The sequence below is a fragment of the Danio rerio genome, chromosome 3 (genome assembly GCF_052040795.2).
Source record: "Danio rerio strain M-AB ecotype USA chromosome 3, GRCz13ab, whole genome shotgun sequence".
Lineage (NCBI taxonomy): Eukaryota > Metazoa > Chordata > Actinopteri > Cypriniformes > Danionidae > Danio > Danio rerio.
The window spans coordinates 1,325,577-1,331,461 of record NC_141023.1 but is presented as its reverse complement, the minus strand read 5'-3'; positions in this window follow the sequence as shown (position 1 = coordinate 1,331,461).

Below are 5,885 nucleotides of genomic sequence, written 5' to 3'. Positions count from 1 at the left end.
GCTGTCATTTTATTTGCAGTGCATTTATATTTCATGTTAGTTATTAAAAGTGTAAAGAAAAGTAAAGGCTTGATTAGCTAGCCAAGCTGTGTCTGATTGGGGTTGGAGCTAAACTTAGCAGGACTCCGGCCCTCCAGGATTGAGTTTGGGCACCCCTGCTATAGAACACACAAACATTAGCTGATCAGCATATTTACATTTTTCAATATTAACGCGTTTTCAATGTCCACATATAGAGCTCCTTAATTGCTAGAAATGAGTTTAGATTTCGATATCAGCTGTAACGAATGTTCAGATAACTCAGAGCTGAAATTAGCAGTCATTATTCAGTGTTCTAACATTCATTTATATGAACGCGTCTTGTGCGTCTCTCTCACTCTAGGATTAATTTCACGCCAGTTTTGAGTGTGTCCGTGTGATTGTGACTTCGTTTACTAAGTGAAGTTTATTTATAAACACATTTCGAGAGGATCACGTGCTTATGATTGTTCACAGCTGTTCCAACTTTAGCTAATAACCGATTATCCTATCAGACGATCCTTAACTCACTATAAATAACCAGACTTTATTCATCTCAATATCTTCGTCTTAAAGAAACCCCCCCCACCCAACCCTACTTTCCCTCCTTTCAAACAGGCGTCACGGTGGCCAGAGATTAGCGCTGTTGCCTCACAGCAAGAATGCCCCTGGTTTAATTGCTTTCCAACCCAGACGGCATTTCTGTGCGGAGTTTGCTCGTTCTCCCTGTGGTCGTGTGGGTTTTCCCCAGGTCCTCCGGTTTCCTCCCACAGTTCAAAACCAAGCACTCTAAACAATTAATCCAAATACTTTAGCTAAACTCTGAGTACACCTTTCAGCATCCATATCTGACACTTAGCTACAACAAGCAGAAGGGGGAGTCATCGAGATCTACCTGAGCTCAAACTCCCCTCTCGCCTTGCAACGGGAGGGAGCCCAGGGCTCGAGGATCTTATAAGCTCAGGGCTCTCTCCCAGGACAGCACGCCAAACTAGCTTTACTATCAATCATCAGCTAAGTGTGAACTCTTGAAAGAATCCTACAAACAATACCCAGAGGTGTAGAGTAAGCCTGTTCATTACATTTCAAGGCTTTTTGATCCTTGCTTGCTTCCTCTCATACCGAGAGATGATGCTAAAACATAAAGAAAGCAATAAGCCCGTGTTTCAGAAAGCATGTTTGTTTTGCTCTCATATGATAAGCCAATTAGGCTTAAAAACCCTTGTTCTGAATATCCATACCTAAAGATAGGAACAATTGTGTTTTTATGAGTGCTAATCATAACTCCACTAGTCAGAATGGCCATGGTTTATAGTTTGAGAGTCATCGATATAATCAGATCTGCTGAAATGCTGTTCATTTCCTATCAATAGTTCCTGTCTTCACCTCTTCCGTTATGCTGAAGCTCATTTTATTGGCGTAAACAACATAATCGCCGTCAGTGTTGGCGGGAACACGTTTCAATTGTTATATAATCGTTTGTCAATTAGCTCAATTACTAACCTTTTAACTCCGAACATATCAGAGTTACTTTATAAATGTTGAGAATAATCAGGAGTGGAGCAAACATGATTTTTTTAAAGCCAGGGTTTCTGCAGGGTCTTGAAAATCTCAAAATCCAATTTTTAGGCCTTAAAAAGTCTTAAATTTACTAAAAGATTGTGTTTTAGGTCTTAAATCTTGTTTGAACAGGTCTTAGTTTACCTTTGTTCATAAATTGCTACCCAATCTGGCCAAAACCCATACAATCATCAACAATGCATCTCAATAACACTTTAAACTTTTGATTTAAAAAGGGCCATTTTTAACTTTGCTTACCATAATGGTTGAATTATTTTCATTAAAATAACATTTCTTTAGAAGTTCTCCATGTTGATTTAGTTTATTTTAGTTTTTAAAACTTTTAAAACAGTTGTTCAGTTTTTTATTTTAAAGAAAGTTTGTTGAAAAATCAAAAGTGTATGGATGCAATTAGATTTAGCTTGTCTTTACACAATATTTAACATATTTTTTAGATTTTAATCTAAAATATTATTGTTTTAAAATATTAATGTATTATTGTTTTATTAAATGTATTAAATTATAATAAAACATTTCTTGATAGGGCAAATAAAAATCTTTTCCATCTGGACCATTTGAAAAATTCCTTAGGCTTTAGCGCTTTATGAGTCTAATATTTCAGTCATAATGGTTTTAAAAATGGCTTAAAATGTTTTAAATTCAACTCTGTAAAACATGCAGAAACCCTGTAAAGCATGACGATAAAACATCCAGAATCCCTGTAAAGCATGACGATAAAAAACAAACACGATTATGAATATATTAAAATGTGCTTGTCTGTTGTAAAAATACGTAATGACAACAAAAATATATATACAAATTTGTGAATCTCCTGACTCCTGACTGGGACAAAAATTCAGCCCTGGCACTGTTGCCACATCAGCCCACATTACCACACCGACACAGCCCCACCCACGGACACGCACATTCACTAATTATTTTGGTGTAAACATGATGAAATAATATGACATTTTTGCCAGATTTTGATTATGTCCGGGTAACCTTGGATTGGGTCGGCCCATTTTGAAACCAGGCGGCAGTTGCCGATTGGGCCAAATGCTTAACATTTATTATTATTATTATTTTTATTATCATCATCATAATATCACATCTAGCAAGAGATAAAAGCTGTCTGCACTTAAAAACAATACAATATTTAAAAAAAAACTGACCGGCCCACATTTAAAAATTGGTCCAGCCCTTCTGGCATTTGCCAGAATTGCCAGATGGCCAGTCCGCCCCTGGCCCTACACCTTCAAGAGGAAGAGACTGAAGTATAATGTTAGTACATGAAGTATATGTTATTGGTTTTGGTTTCTGATGAAAATAAATCAATTAAATAATCTTAATTTTTTTCCAGGTTTTATTGTATTTGTATTAACGTTTCTCAATTGTGTACAATATAGACTGACAGTGTTTCTTGATTTCTGTAAAGTCAGAAGAACACTGTCAGTTTATGTTCAACCCTTGTGTGCTGTTGGGTCGTCTTCATCCACTCTGGGCTGATTCTGAGTCGTAATTTGGTCACATCTTTCTCTCTGTTTCAGTAAATGGAATAATTTTTGCTGACAGATCTGATTTTGAGGTAATTTGGTAAATGTTTTGAAAATGTTCAAGCACAGCAAAAAACTCTGGGCAACCTGACTGCCCTTTGTGGCTGTTTTTGCTCCATTGACTTCCACTTATTCATTCATTTTCTTTTTTCGGCTTAGGTCCTCACAGTAGAATGAACCACCAACTAATCCAGCATTTGTTTTATGCAGCGGATGCAACCCATCACTGGGAAACACTCATTCACACTCATACACTACGGCCAGTGTAGTTGATCAGTTCCCCTATAGCGCATGTGTTTGGACTGTGGGGGAAACCGGAGCACCCGGAGGAAACCCACGCCAACACGGGGAGAACATGCAAACTCCACACAGAAACACCAACTGACCCAGCCGGGACTTGAACCAGCGACCTTCTTACTGTGAGATCCATTATAATGAAATTGCTTGACTGTAAGGCCATGGCAGCATATAATCATGCATTGTTGATTGTTGCTGGTTTCCTCATTGGGAAGAGGCACAACTGCTCACTTTTACTGATGATCATCAGCTGCAGAGCAAAACAAAAAAAAGCCACAAACACATCGCAAGGGTAGTAAATTTGATCAACACACAGAAGGGTTAAATAGTGCTTCCAATCTTACTAATCAGATCTAGGACAACATTATCAAAGGGGAAGGTACGGCTGTATTTGCATGAACAATAAATATAATCAAAGCAACAGCAGAACAAAACAGTGAATACGGTTCTCAGTTTTATTCAGTCAGATACACTATAATGGCCTGTTTCCACTGAGTGGTACGGTTCGGTATGCTTTTATGGCTGCTTCCACTGTCAAAGGTGCCTAAAAGCGAACCGTACTGTACCACTTTTTAAGGTACCCTTTAGGAAGGCTACCTAGCACAACAAAAGGCTACCAAAAGGCAAGAGCGAGACGCGCAGCTGAACACTATTGGTTTACAGAGATACGTCACTCGCTCCTGCAACAAGCAGGAGAATAAAAACAAAGCAACCGCCATGTTTTAAATACACAACCGAGACATCATCATCATGTTGATGAACAACCACAAAGCTAAGCAGAGCAGATCTACCCTGTGCCCGGCCCGAACCTGTTTACAGCTGGACATCATTCAAATGTGCAGACACACAGCTCCTTTGCCCTTTTTTCAAGAACGAGTCATTTATATGTTTTAACATAATTTATTCATAACAAACATAGGCTATGGGCCACTTGAAAGTTGGGACAAAGAAATAAAATAAGTACAAAATAATTCCTCTATAACATCTCAGCACTTTATTTAGGCCTGGGTTCATACACTTAGCCTTTACATTGGCCAACACACCAATAAAAATAAGTCTTTCTTAACTAATCAATTTAAAGTAAATGATGACGGGTATTTGGCAATAACAAAATTAAGATAAAGGCTCTGTGGGATTTGTTGCACCACGTCTCTTCATAATCTGGGGTTAGGGTGACGGTGAAGCTGAAGAATAAAAGAAAGCGTCGGGTTCGGGCAAAGATCTTCAGCTCTACTCTGTAGTTGTTTACAAGGACGTCTAAAGTGCGAGTGGTTTCTCCCTTGCCCTCATGTGCGCATCTATATTTGAAATAATGAACTTCTTGAGCTGATGATGCTGGCAGCTAGCTCTCTGCAACTCTCACATGGTCGCCCACTGAAGCTAAGCAGGGCTGCGCCTGCTCAGTATCTGGATGGGAGACCACATGGGAAAGCTAGGTTGCAGCCGGAAGTGGTGTTAGTGAGGCCAGCAGGGGGCGCCCAACCTGCGGTCTGTGTGGGTCCTAATGCCCCAGTATAGTGATGGGGACTCTATACTGCTCAGTGAGCGCCGCCTTTCGGAAGAGATGTTAAACCGAGGTCCTGACTCTCTGTGCTCATTAAAAAGCCCAGGATGTCCTTTGAAAAAGAGTAGGGGTTTCATCATGGCCTCCTAACCCTCCCCATATCCCAATTGGCTTCATCACTGTCTCCTCTCCACCAATCAGCTGGTGTGTGGTGTGCGGTCTGGTGCAAAATGTCTGCCGTCGCGTCATCCAGGTGGATGCTGCACACTGGTGGTGGATGAGGAGATTTCCCCCCCAGTGTGTAAAGCGCTTTGAGTGCCCAGAAAAGCACTGTATAAATGTAAGGAATTATTATTATTATTATGATAACGTGTGCGTGATTATTAAAGTGTTTCTGACACCTGATCCCCTCTAAAATGGTCAAACGGGAGAGTAAAGCAAGAATAAACAAATGAGCAAATGATTATTTCAGCATCCAGCAGCCTAAAACGTGAACAAACGGCCCTGTTTAACTATTATCATCAACTTCTAGACCATTATAAACTCAGAATGAAGGAGTGACTCTCTAACAGAGGCTCCATGTGCTGCTGGAGATTACACACACAGATGAGAGGTCTGCTCTGACTGTGGCCTATATTTCCTATTGTTTTTGAACCTAAATAAGGACTAAATGTTTGCTGTGTGGAGTTATTCTGTAGTTAGTAACATATCGAAGACTGTAAGGGTCTGTGTGTGTTCATATATGTTCATTTATTCATTCATTCATTCATTCATTTTCTTGTCGGCTTAGTCCCTTTTATTAATACGGGGTCGCCACAGCGGAATGAACCGCCAACTTATCCAGCAAGTTTTTACGCAGTGGATGCCCTTCCTGCCGCAACCCATCTCTGGGAAACATTCACACATACTCATACACTACGGACAATTTAGCCTACCCAATTCTAGTGGTGGGC